The following is a 20,407-nucleotide window of genomic DNA, read 5'->3' as shown; positions in this document are numbered from 1 at the left end:
GTCCAGTTCCTTACCCTCCAACAGAGCGACAGACGCAAAAGCCTCCCCGCGAACCACGTGTGGGCAGTAAGGCCAATTCGGCCCAGTATCGGCATTGAGACATCGTGTATATTAATATTTGAATAGTCATATTTGGCACTATATCGTCGAGTTGGACGTATTCTATTAAGCTAATAATAGTCTATTCATATGTAGTGCCTCGTGCGGTAAGAGTTCTATAGTAATCAGCACCCCCATCGTTTCGGGCATCAGCTGGACGCTTATCCAGGGTGGTTGACCCCACGTGAAGCTGCACCCGAGGAGCTCCAGGCCAAAGAGCGAGTGGACCTGTATATTGGATTATTCTACCGACGACGGCTAGCCTTCCCCGGCTTGGATTATGCTTTGAGTACTTTGATTATTCTATGGATAAAGGCCAACACTGCGGTGTGTTGGAAATACCCCCCCCGGAGAGGACGACAGGTGAGAAGACGCTCTACACGACGAGGTCGCCTCACGTCTCTCCATCGTGGACCGGAGGACGCCGGCCACAGAGAGTCCAACTGCTTTCATCTGTGGATCGAGGATCGCTGGGCACCGGGTCGCACGACTGTGGGCTCTCCCAGGATACCCTCGGCCAGACGGGATACAGCCAGACTCTACCCCCCCCCCCTCCAGCTGTCCTACAAGCAGTCGGAACCTTCCCCTAGTGTATCCAGCTATATAATCATTCAAGTATCATTGCTATTGTTCCCTAAATATTCCAGGTTGTATATTTGCTTCCTGCGCAATCAGAGATTGGACATTCGATATTGATCTACCTACGAATACTCATTTGCCATAAAAGTGTATACTATTTCAAATCATAAATGTAATTAAGTGATCGTTGTACATACCTTTTGCTATGTATTATTATTAAACGCAGACTTTCGACTTGGTACATTTGTGTTGGATCCGTTTCATCAGGTGGGAGTGTTTATCATAATTATTTATACCTAGTACTGGGTGGCCAGAGTCTAAAGTACAAGAGGTAGTGGTAGTAAGTATCATATCGCTGCTGTCGGGACAAAACCTCATAACTCCATTTTTTGAATTTTTTTTTTGTTATATAAATCAACTCCGTAGAATCGTAGATCATCCTCCATATGTGTGTGTGGGTTTTACAAAGTTTAAACAATGGGAAAGCATTAAACCGATCATCTGTCTAAACCTCTTAACTCTATTCACCCTCAAATCTGTGTTAGTTTTTTTCATCTGCTGAAAAGTTGGGTTTTTGGAGTTATGAGGTTTTGTCCCGACAGCAGCGATATCTAACAATACAGTCAGGGAATTGTACCCCTCAGTTACAGCGTCGGTTGGACTTTATCCATTGACTCACCTCGTCGGCGGTCATCTTCTTGAACGTGTCACATTGTGACAACCAGTGTTCCTTTTCGCAGTACGGGCACACCATCTTCCACTTCTCTTTCATCGAGGGGGTACTGTGGTTCTTGCTGCTCGGTACTGATTCTGATTGGTGCATGACGGTCACCAATCTTCGGCCATCGTTTGCTCTCCTAGGTCCCTCTCTGGAGCTTGGGGTGCTCCGCATGAACGTATCCAACCGTAGGCTGTTGACTTCTCTCGCCAGGAAGTCGGCTAGGTCTAGGAGGGATGGCTCGGGACCGTTAGGATCACGGTGGTCTCTTTGCCGCCTGAAGCGCTCTTGTCGGGCGGGCGGAAGCTTCTCTAAAATCCTCTCGACATTAGAGTTCGCGTACAGTTCGTGCATACCCTTTTCTCTTTGCGCCCCCAGCATCCCTACCAGGGATTGTACCTTGATAGACAGGTCATCTAGTGAGCGATTGTCTGTGGCTGGGGGTAGGCGGTCAATATGCCTTATCTCTTGTATTACGTAGTCCCATATGCGTCCATATCTTTGGTCGAGTGCTGCTAGAGCCGCTGTGTATGGGGTAGTAGAGGTGGCATAGGCCAGCGCTATATTGTGCGCTCGGGGCACCTTGAGGTGCTTCAGTAGGATAGCATACTTGTACGGTTCATCAGCTACATCGGACATCATTGTCTCTAAGCACATTCGTAGCTCCGTGTTTTGTGCTCTGTTCTCGTGGGTGAAGTCCGGAAACGTCGGTGTGCCAATGTATGATGCCATGGATGGCTGGCACATCGGTGAGCGTTGGAAGAGAGGCCTCCTAGGCGAGTCTCCTCTTACGCCTCTTGGTGGGCTGGTACCTGCTGGGTACCATGGCCCGCGTATCCAGGTGCTGTTCCTCGGGGCTGGTCGTGCGTCAAGCTCACCCGTGAATTGAGTCGGGGGTCTGTAGCGCAGAGCCGCGGGGGTAGAGCCTGGCCTGTACTGGACCTCCTGGTCCTGTGGAGTACTGTGCTGCTGTCGGGCTTGATTCTCCTCCTCTCCCTCTTCTTCTTCCTCTGGCAGGTCCTCTAGATCCTGTAGTCGTCTATTTAGCCTCTCCGCGGTGTAGACCGTTTCTTCCTTGTAGCTGGGTCTCACTTGGACCGGTCGGGGAAGGGGTTCGGAGGGGGGTATAGGCTCTCTCTGGTGGTCGGGCTCAGGGTCGCTTGATCGGGTAGGGGAGGGTGCCCTTGACCCTTGTCTTGACAAGGCCCTGGAACCCCGTGCGGAGGGAGGGGGTGTTGCCCTGGTGATCAGCTGCTCCATTATCTGCGCTTGTAATCGGTCGCGCTCGGCTTCGCGCTTGGTGAGAGCGAGGTCGCGCTCTGCTTCTCTTTGGGCACCGGCAGCGGCGCGCTGGGCTTCGGCGGCGGCGCGCTGGGCTTCGGCCCGGTCCCTTACCATATTCTCTTCCGTCTGAAGGCGTCTAATCTCTAGACGTATACGATCTTCGTCGCTCCGTTGCTGCGCCTGAAGGCGTTCTCTTTCCATGGAAGAATGTTCGCGCTCACTAAGCGTCTGTGCTTGGAGTCGATCGCGCTCTGTTGAGGCTGCTAGGCTGGCGAGGAATGCCTGTGCCAGCATCTTGTCCGCCTCGCTGGGGGAAGACGCTGGTTGAGGTGATCCGCTCCTGGCAGTACTCGTTGGAGATCTGTTCTCCTGTGGCGAGTCCTGGAGATCCATCTCCGGGGTGCTCTCCTCTTCTTGTAGCGGGTAGAGTTCCATCCCTGGAGGGCTGTCTTTATCCTGGAGCTCTCCGGGGACTACTTCTTCGGTCTTGGCGGGGGGTAAAGTCATGTCGGGTCCCTCCTGGTCCCTACCGTGAGCTTGGTCAGTTACGTTAGAACCCACTAGGGCCTCTATTGGCGGGGTAGCCTGGTCGATAGGGTCGGACATAATTTTACTATCTACTTTTTCCGCGTTTACCGTCTGTAGAAAGCTAGGTAGTATATTGGCAACGTAATCCTCTAAGTACTGAGGTGTCTGCCGTCTACGCTGCGGGCGATCTACTTTAGGAGAACCGTTTTGTGGAGTGTTCATCATAGGCCATGTCAATATTAATACCACTATATTAATATTACGCTAGTTACCCTCCGGCTCGAAGGACCAATTGTAACTGAGGGGTACAATTCCCTGACTGTATTGATAAGTATGGTATCATTAAACCACTACCGCTTTATGTACTTTAATTACTGGCCATACAGTACATGATATATAAATATGATGAACACTTCCCACAATGAATCGGTTCCACACAAAGGTGTAATCAAGTATTTATTGCAGCAAAAGGTACATAATATACTTCTCTGTATTTTACTTTGGATGCGCTTATAAGGCAAAGGAATGTGCGTAGGCAAATCAATAATGAATGTCCATTCTCTGGTTACGCAGGAGGTAATTATACAACCTGAATCTTAGGGAATTATATCTATGGTACACTAGTAATATATAGCGGGAGATACTGGAAGGGTCCCCCCGGTTGTAAGCCAGCAGGGGTAGAGGATCTGTCGGTAGTAGAGAGTCTGGTCAACGATGACTAAGGAGACTCCAAGTACAGGAGACGGTGCAATAATCTCTTGATCCACAGACGAATACAGCTGTTCTCCGTAGACTGTCGCTCCACAGTGAAGAAAGCTAGCCGGCCTCAGGCTCTCTGAGGCACAGACTCGACTGGTCTCCTCACAGGGTAAATCCAACACGTGTAGGCGTCGGCGATTCTCCGCTCCATAAATCACAGGACCAAAACAAATATAATCCAGCCGCAAAGGGCTATGTAGTCGTCGGGTAGATTAATCCAGTGTACATGTCCACACGGTTCTCGTCTAGGTCTCCTTGGGTGAAAGCGCCATGAAAGCAGCCCAGCCTGGATAAGCACTCTAGCTGGTACGAGGAAGCGTTGGTGATGCTGGTCACTGTAGAACTTTAGCCGCACGATACACTATACACAAATAGACTATTACTGACTTAATAGAAATATGTCGCACTCGACGGTATAGCGCCAAACTCTGACAATTCAGTTATTAATTCGCACGCGGTCTCAATGCTCTATTTGGGGCCAAACAGGCCATACTTCACCGCACGGAGTATCGTGGGTGAGGCTTCAACTTATTGGGTAACTCTACTTCTGTATTCACCTGCGCCATATTTATATGCACGGCGAACAATCTAGTGCCAACCTCATTTCTGTCTCGTATCCCTGGGCAAGGCCGGGCATGTACAGACATGTCTTGACGGTGGCTTTGAACCTGACTCTGGAGGCACGGCCCCGGCGCCTGTGGACCGCTGTCCAATAGGAGAATGAAATATTATGGTCTGTAATAGGCTAAAGGGACATTCCGTGTATATGTACAAGGAATATACAAGGGATATCAAACGATATACAAATACTATGCAATATATATCAATCAATAAATATATATATTCGGTTTAATCTGATCCTTTGTAACAGTTACTATGCTTGAGTAAATTGTAATGAACCAAAGGAACATAATGCTAACATTTTTACTGCGGTTTGATAGGGTTAGGTTCTTTACTCTTTACATTTAAAAAAAGAAACACAACATTAATTAATACAGACTGTATTGATCTATTTATGACGTGATATTAATTTCGTCCCAGTACCGGGCCTGTCGGTCTGCTCCAAGATTGGGTTTGAAACAGGTCAACTTTAGTTTAAAATACTGGGCAGTTGCCTGCAATATTGTGGTGGTACCGGTCATTGTACAAATAAACTTACATATATTGAAGACAAATAAAGAACAGACATTCAGGCATGTCTAGACTGGTTTTCTTGGAAACACAGACCAAAAAACAGAAAACAAGAGAGGCTCTGCAATACCAAGAAAACAATCTAATAAATAGTTGTACTTACAGATGTTGTGGTGTCCACAGTCTGATCTCTGACCAGATGGTCTTTAGTAGAAAGTCTTGGTCCAGTAGACAATGTGTTCTGCCACAGAGAGGTGTTTGAGCCAACCGGCAGACTATCCAGTCATTATGGTTGGATGAGTACTTCAGTCTGGAAAACAGCCCTGTTCTTATACAAGAGAGAATAGTTGAGCATTTAGCTGCTTGGAACGGATTGGCCAATCAGAATAACAAGAGACACCTCCTCCATCAAACTGATATTTCCTCCTCCAATCATCTTGGAAGACAACACTTTATACAATCACTATGTATCTGTACAGTATCTGCACTTGCATATATTTTAGTTAGATTTGTACATATTGTACTTTAATTATTTGAATCCTCTCTCTCTCTTACAACATACTGGGTTATCATTTAACCCACTTCCTTTATTGAAAATAGAATGTTTCAGGTTCCAAATCATTATGTGTCTTTAGGAAATGTATTTGGTATGAGTCCCAATGCTGTTGGGTATATTTACTGTATTTGAGGAGATAACAGTAGACAGTGAAACACATGATCAGAATAATACTCTTGTACATTCCCTCATTGCATTTAGTCAATGCAATAGTGAAATTAAACTATTTTCATTGTTCTGGAAAAACCTCAAGGACCCCTGGTGGTCCCCAGACCATGTTCAGAACCAAGATAGTAGCAAGCCACTAATGAGATATGCATACCTGACTGTCTTGTTTGGCCACGGCCATCCCATGATAGATTTCCAATTGAAAAGTCAATATTATGAGACTGAAGTACCCTATAAACATTTATGTATATATATATAGCAGGGAACAATTAAAGTACTCAGGCTGAAGGGGGGTAGTTAGTGTGACAAATACAGTAACATTATTCATGGTGAATACATACAGGTAATAACAACCCCTTCAACTCCCACTCTCTTCCAACCCACACTTCTGAGAAAAGTAATCTAAGTGTAGTATCAAGCAGGGCTCTTTTGCCTAGAGATCAATGTTTAATAACATTACAGATAATACTTTTAACCTCTTAAGCCTGAGACACATTTTCAGAAATATTGTGTCTGAGTCAATTGTAATGAACTGAAGGAAAATAATGCTAACATTATCTGATTGGAACTGCCAATAAGAAGAACAATAGACACCTCCTCCATCAAACTGATATTTCCTCCTCTGCTCATCCAAGACTACACTTTGTATACTCACTGTATATGCACTTGTATATATTTGAGTTATATTTATACATATTGTACTTGTTTATTATTAAATTATTTAAATCTTCTCTCTCTCTCTTACAAGATAGCCTACTGGGTTATCATTTATCCCAATTCATTTTTTTTTTTAATATTGAAAATATAATTAAATTGCCATATTTCAGGTTCCAAATCAGACATAATCCTCAATGGGACTTTTAATTATGTGTCTTTAGGAAATGTATTGATTTTATTTATTCCATGTCAAACATAGAGTCGAAGGATACAAATTAAAATCAGACTAAACTAAGACTAGTGCTCACGTTTAATGTGGGAAACACAAATCAACATTTTATTATTATTGACCATCAGTTAACTGGTGACTGAAACTGTTATTCTTGGAGTATGTCACCAGATAAAAAAAATACTTTGTTAGGTCAGGATATTGTTTTACAGATGTGATTTCTAGATGTGCAAAACATCAGATGTTGACATGATGTATTTTATATTGATTCCTGTATTTCACAATTTATTTCACAATATAAACATTTCTAATGCCTCTGCAGCTCAGTGCCCCTCCCTGGCTACACCCCAAACTATTTAAACATGAAACTATACAGTGACAATGGAAATACCAGCGCCAATGGCCCAGTCATACTTAATACGCATTTGTATAGCAAGTGAGATACTGTAGTCATATCCACCTCATGGTAGATATGCAATTGAGAAGATAATATGATGAGACTGAAGTACCCTATAAACATGTAGGCATACATAGCAGGGAACAATTAGGGTATTAAGGCTGAATGGGGGTAGTTAGTGTGACCAATACAGTAGCATCATTAGGGATGGTACCGATCTCAGTATCGGTCCGACATGTATTGTATTATCATCCATTTTCTCATTCAACCACCAATGAATTAACTTTCTATATCTTGAAATTTTACTCTTACAAGTTGTTTTTACACTAGGTGTATCTTGTCACATAAACACTGCCCAATTAAATACACACTGGGCTATACACTGCCCACTTAAATATACTATCCACTTAAATATACACTGCACACTTAAATATAAATTACACACTGGGTTGGGAAGGGGGGGTGCTTAAAAACGCAAACTAAAACATATTAAAAGAGGGTTTTCTATGGAGGAAAAACAGTGGCTTTTCTGCTGATCACGGATCAGGTTTCTGATGCATCACAGGTAACTCTAAAAAGCATAAGTTGATTATTCAATACATACAAGCAAACATCATTAAAAAGACACTTGGAAAGACAAATAGATCAACCTAAAACGTTTGTTTAACTTCCTACCTGACTAGGTTCTGCTGTATATGCAGGTAAGTATATCACCAGGTAAGTATATTATTAGGTAAGTATTTCACCAGGTAAGTACATCATTAGGTAAGTGTATCACCAGGTAAGTGTATCACCAGGTAAGTATATCACCAGGTAAGTATATCACCAGGTAAGCATTTCACAAGTAAGTGTATCACCAGGTAAGTAGGACGTATGGTTTGCTTGATTCTGTTCCACCAACAGGTAAGTCTAGAATACATGCTTAACAGTAAATTGAAATTCTAAATCATAGAAGCCACATGAGGAGTGTATAGATCTTGAATGTTTGACAAAAAGCCATAAACAAAAGGCAAGCACACTATTCCTACCTCAAGTTCTTCCACAGGATTCAACAACGGCCACATGGACAAACGTGACTTTGGGAAATCTCATTGGATCACACTTCCTCATATATCCTCCCACAGCAGTCTGCTCTAAGCCACAGGGTCCTACCAGTTACATATAGTAACACTTACTTTCAGCTGCATTTTCTAGTTTCAGTTGGTCTTCTTCTTCTTTTCTATTTTATTGGCGGTTGGCAATCACTTTCGATGAGCATTACCGCCATCTACTGATAAGGAATGTGGATCTGGATGTTCTAAATCCTATAAAATAAACCTGTTGTTCTCAAAAAATTAAATAAACTCGCCATACAAACTTCTCCAGAATTTCTTTGCAATATGTCAACTATTTTAAGTGCTATCTTTTCCCTCTGCGAATTCCTAATAAGAACTGTTCTTTGCCTTTGATATAATGTACACTGTTCTACAACATGTTCTACCGTTTCTTGACTAACACTGCACTCACATTGTCCATTAATATGCTTTTTTAACTTTACTAACGTACTGTTCAACCCTGTATGTCCCAACCTCATTCTTGTAAACACATCCTCTTCTTGCTTGTTTCTACTAGTAGCCCTACTCCAACCCACCCTTTTTTGCACCCCATAAAACCATCTCCCTAACCTCTCATTATCCCACATGACTTTCCATTTTTCCTTAACCTTTAGTTTGACTATACTTTGGATTTCAGCCTTACTACTCTGTATATTCATTGTAACTCTAGGAAATTCACAAGCTTTTTTGGCCAAATTATCCGCCAACTCATTCCCTCAAACTCCTATATGGGCCGGAACCCACAAAAAGGCAACCATGATACCTGAGCGCCGAAGTCTGTCTACCATCTGCACTATTTCCAGCACAATGTCCAGCCTTGACTGGGACACAACATCTTGAATACTTATCAAGGAAGACATTGAGTCTGACGCAATTAAAACCTCACTCTTAGGCCTATTCTCCTCTATCCATGATAACGCTATCATTATAGCTACTAGTTCTGCTGTATATACTGCTAGACTGTCACTCAATCTCTCTTTTTTTGAAATTCTAAGACTTGGGATTGTAAATGCCGCACCCACTCTGCTTGACTCCATCTTAGACGCATGTGTATAAGCCACCAGTCTTTATATGACTCTCCACCATATGACTGCTCATTTCCTCTCTCTCCTTTAACTCCAATAGGTCTATATCAACAACAGGGGTACCCATCAACCACAGAGGAACTGCTGGGAAACAGACTGTTGGACACACACTCATTTCCAGAATGCCCATCTCTCTAGCTTTTGATTATATAATCCACCCAAAACTTTCTAGCTGCGCCATCTCTTTTTCCTGGCACTGCACTAGTACATTTTTGCTAATATGATCATCCTTATGACCTCTAAGATTGGCCCAATACACTAGTGCCAACTGATCTCTTCTAATATGCAGGGGCATTTCTCCCATCTCCATTTGGAGTGCTGCAACTGACGTAGTTTTCATAGCCCCACAACACAATCTCAACGCTTTACTCTGGATTACATCCAATTTATTTAAATTAGTTTTTGCTGCAGACCTATAAATAATACAACCATAATCTATTAGTGATCTGATGAGGCTAATATAGATTGTTCTCATCGCATTTCTACTAGCTCCCCAATCCAGCCCTCTCAAACATCTCATCACATTCAGTACTTTTTTGCATTTGTCTACCATCTTACTTATATGTAAAGACCATGTTAGTCTTTTATCAAACCACACACCAAGATATTTAAACTGTTTTACCCTTTCCAAGATTTGATCACCAATTGATATATTTAGCTCTTGGGGAATACTTCTCTTTGAGAAAAATATTGTTTTTGTTTTGTCAATTGACAATCTAAAACCCCACTCTAGCAACCACCTTTTTACCTCATTTACTGCTTCTTGCATTTTACATACTATATAGTTGAGATTCCTCCCCCTTTTCCATATAGCCCCATCATCTGCAAACAGTGCTACCTTAATGGATCCTTCCAAGTTCTTAAAAACATCATTAATCATTATCGCAAATATCACTGGACTAATAATACTTCCTTGTGAAGTACCATTCTCAACTATATATTCCTTACTAAACACACCATTAATTCTTACCACTATATTCCTATCAGACAGAAAATTATTTATCTATTTAAGCATTCTACCTTTGATTCCCATTTGATGAAGCTTAATAATAAGGCCCTGTCTCCAAACCATATCATAGGCCTTTTCAATATAAAAAAAACACAGCAATAACTGACTCCTTATTTAACTGTGCTTTCCTAATGGCGTCTTCAAGAGCAACAGCAGGGTCCATCGTCCCTCTCCCTTTCCTAAATCCACTTATAACTATACAATAATCCTCTCGTTTCCAGCCAGTATACCAGTCTGTCATTAATCATTCTTTCCATCAGCTTCCCCATTTGAGATGTTAATGCTATGGGCCTATAATTACTAGGGTATTTTGCATCCTTACCAGGCTTTCTAATTGGAATGATGACTGACTGCTTCCACACTTCAGGAATCTCCCCTTCAGACCATACTTTATTAAACAACCTCAGTACCACTTCTTTGGATATATCACTCAATTTCTCCAACATAGAGTAACAAATACTGTCTCTACCTGGCGTTGTTTTCCCTACTTTCCTTAGAGCTCTATTCATTTCATGCACTGTAAATGTTGTATTTAATACCCTATCCTCTCCATCTTCACCAAATTCTACATTTCCTCCAAACCTATCCACTGTTAACTCTCTCCCTTCCCTTTCTTCTTCCGTTAAATTATCAGAACTATACACAGTTTCAGTTGGTCTCTCATTGTTGGTTTACTAAAACGTTGTCAGTTACAACATAAAATGGGGGACCCTGATGGAAACAAGACAAACGTCTTTCTCAGGTCTGCATCCCCTTAACAATTGTATGTATTGAGCCATACTGTATTGTACCCATTCTGCAATCTGTTAAATAAAGTTTTCATTCATTCATTCATTCTAGTTGTCTACCAGCAGAGGTTGACATTCAAGCTCTCCAACATGTTGTCATGTCCCCTGTCTCCTAGTTCCTCGCCATCTGTGTGTGAGTATGAGTGGCAATTACAGGATTGGAACCTGGTGTGGAGTCAGGCCCCAAGCATCCATGGCTGCCAGCTATCAACTAATCATCCGTCTACAAATACCCAGCTCAAACTCTCTACCAGTTGGACCGTAACACGTGTAAATAGTTCAGTGATTCAAGAGATTACATGTCAACTTTATTGATAGTCAAATGGCAGGTTTTTGTAAATTTAATTGTATGTGTACAAGGCTCACAACTCAATAATGTATGGGTATACAAATGTACATATGTCTTTTGTGGTGTATTTTGTGGTAATAGTTTGTCTGTAATAGTATAAGTTGATTTTTTATGTTCTGTATTTAGTATTTTTATTATTGCTAATGTCATTATTGTTATTATTATTGTGGTATTGTGAGGTCTTATTATTATTACTGTATTGTGTTTGTCTTGTTTTGTGTATACAAATTTAAATAAATAAAAATATTTTATATAAAAAAAGAAAAAAGTAGGCTACATATTATCCATTGGATGGCCCAAGGGCGGGCCGTCACACATGTGTGCGCACGTCAGAGCAATTTGCCCTCGTCGTCTGTCGGCTTCGGGCTGTGTTTTTGCCGATCAACCAACACATTGTTGGAAAGCTAAAATGGCCGCCGCTTGACACCCTACTTGACCTATTACGAGCTTCCAATATCGGGTTACAAGACCAAACAACCAATGAGCGTTTTAGTAGGAACCATGTGTTTGACTGGTAATTATTCATTAAGCCGGTTATTTATTCATTTATTTCAGATATTGATTAAAGAAGTGTGTTTTTAGTCGACTGCAAAAGATTGGTCAGGTTTCTGCTGTCCTAACTGTGGTGGGAAGTTTGTTCCACCATTGTGTAGGGCCTACTAAGAATAGGCAGCTTCTCTCTCCCTAATTTCTTACTTATTATTGATGATGTTGAATCATAATGATGATGTTGAATCAGTAGAGTGAGTTCTTTCTCAACACAATCAAAGCTGTTCCTACTAGCTCTGGCTAGTTAGCCACACACCAATGTGGTCAAGCTACTTTCGATACAAGCTGACTGAAGACAACTGAAATCTACTCCACAGTGCAGACAAAGTAGATTTCAGTGAGCTTCAGTCAGCTTGTACAGACAGGAGCTTGACCCCATTGACATTGCATTGGTTGGTGGCTAAGTAGTCAGAGCTAGAATGAAGAACTGTATGATTTGTGCTGAGAAAGGACTACCATCAACAACAACATAGTAAATAGAAAATCATAACCATCACTTTCCATAATAGAGATAAGGAGTGAAGGCTAGCTTAAAGGAGCAAGTGTCAGAACCAGAAGGTTTATTCACCAAGTATGTCACACATACGAGGATGTTAGCTTGGTGTTTACTCACACAAAGAGGAAATAAACAACACATAGAATAATAAAAATATACAAACTTCCATTCAAAGTTGACTGTTTTAGACACAGCAAAACACACCATGTTCCACTCTTTAGAAGTCGGTGTTTGTCTTTAGAACCAACCGATATACGTTTTACAAGTACATTAGTACAACTGTCACAAAGTTTCAACAGGTACATTAGTAAAAATGTCAAAGTTTCAAAAATTATTAATTATTAAGTCAATATTATGAGACTGAAGTACCCTATAAACATGTATATAGCAGGGAACAATTAAAGTACCAAGGCTGAATGGGGGTAGTTATTGTGACAAATACAGTAGCATTATTCATGTTGAATACAGACAATAACAACCCCTTCAACTCCCATTCTCTTCCAACTAACACATCTGATAAAAGTAATTTAAGTGCAGTATCAAGCAGGGCTCTTTTGCCTAGAGGTCAATGTATAATAACATTACAGATTATACTTTTAACCTTTTAAGCCGAGCCATATTTTCAGAAATATTGTGTCTGTTACTATGCTTGAGTAAATTGTAATGAACAAAAGGAAAATAATGCTAACATTATCTGCTTGGAACTGATTGGCCAATAAGAAGAACAATAGACACCTCCTCCATCAAACTGATATTCCCTCCTCTGCTCATCCAAAACTACACTTTGTATACTCACTGTATCTTTGCAGTATATGCACTTGTATATATTTGAGTTTTATACATATTGTACTTATTTATTATTATTCAATTATTTAAATCCGGGGCGCCCGAGCGGCGCACCACGTAACACACTGTAGTGCAACACGGCTGTCCCGGGTTCGACTCCCAGACCCGGCGACCTTTACCGAATGTCTCTCCCCATCTCTCCTCCCATACTTCCTCTCTGAATCTGTCCAATAAAGCAATAAAAATGCCAAGAAAATCATCTTAAATGTTTCTCTTGTGGGCACCCCTCGTGGCGCATACCATAGTGCCTTGTGCACCTACGCGGCCGACCCGGGTTCGATCCCAGCTCCCGTCGTTATTTGTCGCATGTCCTCCCCACTTCTGCTCCCGTTCGCCCTCTCCTCTGTCGGTCCTGCGTGGCCAATAAAAGCTGTAAAAATGCTAAAAAATAATAATAAAAAAAAAAAAGGTTTCTCTTGCAAGATACTGGGTTATCATTTAACGCAATTCTTATTTTTTATATTGAACATTTATTAATTTGCCATATTTCAGGTTCCAAATCAGACATAATCATCAGTGGGACTTTTAATTATGTGTCTTTAGGAAATGTATTGATTTTATTTATTCCATGTGAAACATAGAGTCAAAGGATACAAATTAAAATCATCATCATCACATTTATTTATTCGTACATGGAATTACCGCAGTCCAACAATACATATTAATATGATCCACCAAATTCCATGGCTGAAAGGAGCAGGAAGAAAATTCTTATTTGTATCTGCCCCTACACACATACATCACACTGATAGACTAATTGCAATGTCCACCAAACCAAACAATGTACTTACCAATTTTGCACAAATCAACACAACTAAACAACTACATAAATAAACACATTTTGTGTATCTATCAGTCAAACTAGATATTTAGGTTAATTCATTTATACACACACACATATCTATACATGTATATAATGTATTCTATGTTATACTTCTATATAATTGTATTATAATATAACTAAATCATACTATTTATACTACACCATATTGGTATACAGTATTATACAATAGTTGTATATATTATTATTCTATGTTACACTGCTATATACTATATTACTATACTCCTACTAACCTATACTTTAATGCTATATTATCCTGTTATGCTAAACTGCAATATTATACTAAACTGTGCTATACTGTCTATTTATCCTTTCTTTGTACAACCTTTTGAAGTGAAATATATTAGTAGAACTCTTTTCATCATTCTGAGAATACTTCCATAGTTTGATACTGTACCTATAACTGTCTAAAATCAGACTAGAGTATAAGACTAGTGCTCACGTTTAATGTGGGAAACAGTAATCAACATTTTATTATTATTGACCATCAGTTAGCTGGTGACTGAAACTGTGATTCTTGGATTATGCCACCAGATAAAAAAAAACATTGTCAGGTCAGGATATTGTTTTACAGATGTGATTTCAAGATGTGCAAAACATCAGATGTTGACATCATGTATTTTATATTGATTCATGTAGTTCACAATTTATTTTAAAATATAAACATTTCTAATGCCTCTGCAGCTCAGTGCCCCTCCCTGGCTACCCCCAAACAATTTAAACATGAAACTATACAGTGACAATGGAAATACCAGAGCCAATGGCCCAGTCATACTTAATACACATTTGTATAGCAAGTGACTGTGGTCATATCCACCTCATGATAGATTTGCAATTGAGAAGTCAATATGATGAGACTGAAGTATCGTATTGCATGTAGGCATATCAGGGAACAATTAGGGTATTAAGGCTGAATGGAGGTAGTTAGTGTGACCAATACAGTAGCATTATTAGGGATGGTACCGATCTCAGTATCGGGCCGATATGCATTGTGTATGTAAAATGTATTATCATCCATTTTCTCATTATCACATTCAACCACCAATGAATTAACTTTATATATCTTGAAATTGTACTCTTACAAGTTGTTTTTACACTATGTGTATCTTGTCACATAAACACTGCCCAATTAAATATAGTCTGCACTATACACTGCCCACTTAAATACACTGCCCACTTAAATATACACTGGGCTATACACTGCCCACTTAAATATACACTGTCCACTTAAATATACACTGCCCACTTAAATATACACTGCCCACTTAAATATAAATTACACACTGGGTTGGGAAGGGGGGGGGCTTAACCTGTTAAGCCTTAAAGTCCCCCTATAGGACCCCCTGCTTTTCTTTATCATAAATCGATCAATAGAGACCGTATATGTGTGTGTTTCTGTGTGTGTGTGTGTGTGTGTTTCTGTGTGTGTGTGTGTTTCTGTGTGTGTGTGTGTGTGTGTGTGGATACGGATACCAGCAACGTCATACACACAGACACAATAAATAAAGAATAAACCATAAAACAAAATCAGCTAGAAGACAATCGAGCTATATAACGTTACCTGTATGCAATAATGGAAACAACAGCAGCCCCATTACTGACGTTACACTGTGTGTGTGTGTAGTGTTGTAATGTTGGCACACAAACACGTCATATTATCTACAGAGATAGCAGCAGTTCAACAAATAACACACAAGTCAGGACAGAAGCATCTCAAAGAAGAACCCAAACTAAAACATTTTAAAAGAGGGTTTTCTATGGAGGAAAAACAGTGGCTGTGCTGCTGATCAGGGATCAGGTTTCTGATGCATCACAGGTAACTCTAAAAGGCATACATTGATTAGTCAATACATACAAGCAAACATCATTAAAAAGACACTTGGAAAGTTTGTTTAACTTCCTACCTCACTAGGTTCTGCTGTATCACCAGGTAAGTATATCACCAGGTAAGTGTATCACCAAGTAAGTGTATCACCAGGTAAGTGTATCACCAGGTAAGTATATCACCAGGTAAGTATATCACCAGGTAAGTGTATAACCAGGTAAGTATATCACCAGGTAAGTATATCACCAGGTAAGTGTATCACCAGGTAAGTGTATCACCAGGTAAGTGTATCACCAGGTAAGTATATCACCAAGTATGTATATCACCAGGTAAGTATATCACCAGGTAAGTGTATCACCAGGTAAGTGAATCACCAGGTAAGTAGGACACGGTATGGTTTGTTTGATTCTGCTCCACCAACAGGTAAGTCTAGAATACATAGGTAACAGTAAATTGAAAGTCAAATTCATAGAAGCCACATGATGAGTGTATACATCTTGAATGTTTGACAAAAAGCCATAAACAAAAGGCAAGCACACCATTCCTACCTCAAGTTCTTCCACAGGATTCAACAACAGCCACATGGACAAACGTGACTTTGGGAAATCTCATTGGATCCCACTTTCTCAATGGTTTCTCTCTCCTGGATGAGTTGTCATGTGGATCTTCAAATTTATTTTCCGTGTGAACCCTTTTCCACAAACTGAACAACTAAATGGTTTCTCTCCTGTATGAGTTCTCATGTGTCTCTCCAGAATCTTTTTCTCACTGAACCGTTTTCCACAAACAGAACAAATTAACGATTCCACTCCTATATGAGTTGCCATGTGTCTCTCGAAAATATTTTTCTCACTGAACCCTTTTCCACAAACTGAACAACTAAATGGTTTCTCTCCTGTATGAGTCATCATGTGGATCTTCAAATGTCGTTTCTGAGTGAACCCTTTTTCACAAAATGAACACTTAAATGGTTTCTCTCCTGTATGATTTGGCATGTGTCTCTCCAGATTTCCTTTCATTGTGAACCCTTTTCCACAAACTGAACAACTAAATGGTTTCTCTCCTGTATGAGTTATCATGTGGGTCTTCAAATGTCCTTTCTGAGTGAACCCTTTTCCACAAACTGAACAACTAAATGGTTTCTCTCCTGTATGAGTTGGCATGTGTCTGTTCAGAGTTCTTTTGACACTGAATCCTTTTCCACAAACTGAACAACTAAATGGTTTCTCTCCAGTATGAGTTGTCATGTGGATATTAACATTTCCTTTCTGTCTGAACCCTTTCCCACAAACTGAACAACTAAATGGTTTCTCTTCTGTATGAGTTTGCATGTGGCGATTCAAATGTCCTTTCCATGTGAACCCTTTTGCACAAACTGCACAACTAAATGGTTTCTCTCCTGTATGAGTTCTCATGTGGGGCTTCACATTTCCTTTATCTCTGAACCCTTTCCCACAAACTGAACAACTAAATGGTTTCTCTCCTGTATGAGTTATAATGTGGATCTTCAAATTTCCTTTTTTTCTGAATCCTTTTCCACAAACGGAACAACTAAATGGTTTCTCTCCTGCATGAGTTTTCATGTGTCTGTTCAAACTATTTTTCTCACTGAACCCTTTTGCACAAACAGAACAACTAAATGGTTTCTCTCCTGTATGAGTTTGCATGTGGCGATTTAAATGTCCTTTCCATGTGAACCCTTTTGCACAAACTGAACAACTAAATGGTTTCTCTCCTGTATGAGTTGGCATGTGTCTGTTCAAATTTCCTTTATCTCTGAAGCATTTCCCACAAACTGAACAACTAAATGGTTTCTCTCCTGTATGAGTTCTCATGTGGATCTTCAAACTATTTTTCTCACTGAACCCTTTTTCACAAACAGAACAACTAAATGGTTTCTCTCCTGTATGAGTTCTCATGTGGATCTTCAAATGTCCTTTCTCTCTGAAACCTTTTCCACAAACTGAACAACTAAAGGGTTTCTCTCCTGTATGAGTTCTCATGTGGATCTTCAAATTACCTTTCTCTCTGAAACCTTTTCCACAAACTGAACAAATAAACTGTTTATGTCGTGTATGAGACAAACTTAATGTTTTTTGTGTCTTGTTTAATATGAACATCTTTAAACCTGACTGAGGTTCCCCACTCTCCTTCCAATCATCACTGTCATCAGTCTCAGAACAGTCTGAAGAGAGAAGCTGGCCATCTCTAGTTGGTTCTAAATCACCAGCTGGATCTAAGTTACTGGCAGGGTCTGATACTCCACAGTCCTCTCCACCAGGTTCTGTTTTCATCTGTCCAGTTGAGGTGCTGGGTAAAGAGTAAGCTTCTCTGTTTTTCTCTCCTGTATGAGTTCTCATGTGGATCTTCAAATGTCCTTTATGTGTAAACCCTTTTCCACAAACTGAACAACTAAATGGTTTCTCACTTATATGAGTTGTCATGTGTCTCTTCAGATTTCCTTTGTGAGTGAACACTTTTCCACAAACTGAACAACTAAATGGTTTCTCTCCAGTATGAGTTATCATGTGTGTCTTCAAATGTCCTTTCTCACGGAACCCTTTTCCACAAACTGAACAACTAAAGGGTTTCTCTCCTGTATGAGTTCTCATGTGGGACTTCAAATGTCCTTTGTCACGGAACCCTTTTCCACAAACTGAACAACTAAATGGTTTCTCTCCTGTATGACCTCTCATAGACCTTACAATATCAATATCAGTATTATTAGTACATAACCTGTGAGCTTCAAGGTGAAGTTTCAAGTTTGTGGGCTCTAAATGTTTTCCACACAAACCACAATCACTAGAATGATCTTGAAAATGCAACATTAAAGACATCTTACTAGGAAAAGATTTTCCACACACTTTACAACAGGGTGTGGTCAGGATGTGACTGGATGATTTGAGTTCCTGGGATGATTCCAAAGATGTATTTAAAGTCCAATCATCACTGTTATCAGTTTCAGGACAGTCTGAAGAGAGAAGCTGGCCATTTCTAGTTGGTTCTAAATCACCAGCTGGATCTAAGTTACTGGCTGGTTCTGATACTCCACAGTCCTCTCCACCAGGTTCTGTTTTCATCTGTCCAGTTGTGATGCTGGGTAAAGAGTAAGCTTCTCTGTTTTTCTCCCTCTGGGTTTGAAGAAGCTGGAAGGACAGAGCGTTCTCTTGACCATCTTCACATTTAACTGGGTCTACTGTGATCTTGGAGACATCAGCTGCTTCCAGCCCTTGATGTAGTTCCTCTTTAATCTGTAGGAGCTCTGGGTCCTGGGTTTGGCTGAGCAGTGAGGACAGAGTATTCTCTCCATCATGTTCATATTTCACAGGGTGTAAGGTCATCTTAGAGCCATCAGCCTCCTCTAGATCTTGAAATAGTTCCTCCTGTTCCTCCTGTTCCTCTTTAATCTGTAGGGACTCTGGGTCCTGGGTTTGGTTAAACCATGAGGACTGAGGTTTCTCTTCATCATGTTCACTCTTCACAGGGACAGGATTGTATGTCAACTTGATGATATCAGCCTCCTCCAGACCTTGAAGCTGCTCTCCCTCCTGACTGCTCCAGAGTTCCTCTTTCATCTGTAGGGGCTCTGGCTCCTCCTGGCTCAGACTGGGGCTCCTCTCCTGCTGCTCAGGGGGAACCTCCTCTTCACAGACAGAGAGCTGTGGGGGGTCTGCAGGGAGGAATAATAATAATATGAATAACAAGATAAAGATGCAGTAGATCACTTTTCAGCACTGCAACTGAGTAAAAAGTGCTTTCAATCAATTACTGCTTGGCTACAAAATGAGCCTATTTAATACAGTGAGGACATGTCCTCATCACGCTGTCAATCACAACTTGGAGGTTGATCAGATGTTGTCAGGTGGTGAGAATGTAAACAAACAGATTGAGACTTGAGGTTCTCCAAAGGTTCTCCAAACTAAACAAGATAACTATGGACAGCTGAAATACTTATGGATTGTTAGCTTATGGATGTAGAAACTCCTACACTGTTCACCTGATTTGGTGAATACTAGGGCTGCACGATTAACGGTAAAAAGATCGCAATCTCGATTCATAGACCTATGCGATCTCATTTATAAATCATGGCGATTCTGATGTATTTGCATTTGCGTCAAAATGGAGATCAATTGCATTCAAACACTAGTTCATATTATATTCTCTCCTCCTCACTCACAGCGCTCACTGCCACTGCCCTCCCCACAATGCCCCCCCTTACTATAGTAACCCAGGCTACTCTAATTAGGATAAACAGCTGAGCTCACACAACACGGCACATGTCGAACGAGCAGGACAGAGCATTTTCAACAAAAAAAAAAAAAAAAATGAGCAACACTGAAGAAAATCCTGTGGTGAGGGAGAGAGTGATGTATCCACTACTGTGCTTATACCGAAAAAAGGAGCACATTCCAGTGTATGG

This window comes from Notolepis coatsorum, assembly GCF_963971535.1.
Source record: "Notolepis coatsorum genome assembly, chromosome: 6".
In the NCBI taxonomy this organism is placed as follows: Eukaryota; Metazoa; Chordata; class Actinopteri; order Aulopiformes; family Paralepididae; genus Notolepis; species Notolepis coatsorum.
The sequence above is the reverse complement of the archived record's forward strand: the minus strand, read 5'-3'. Positions refer to the sequence as shown.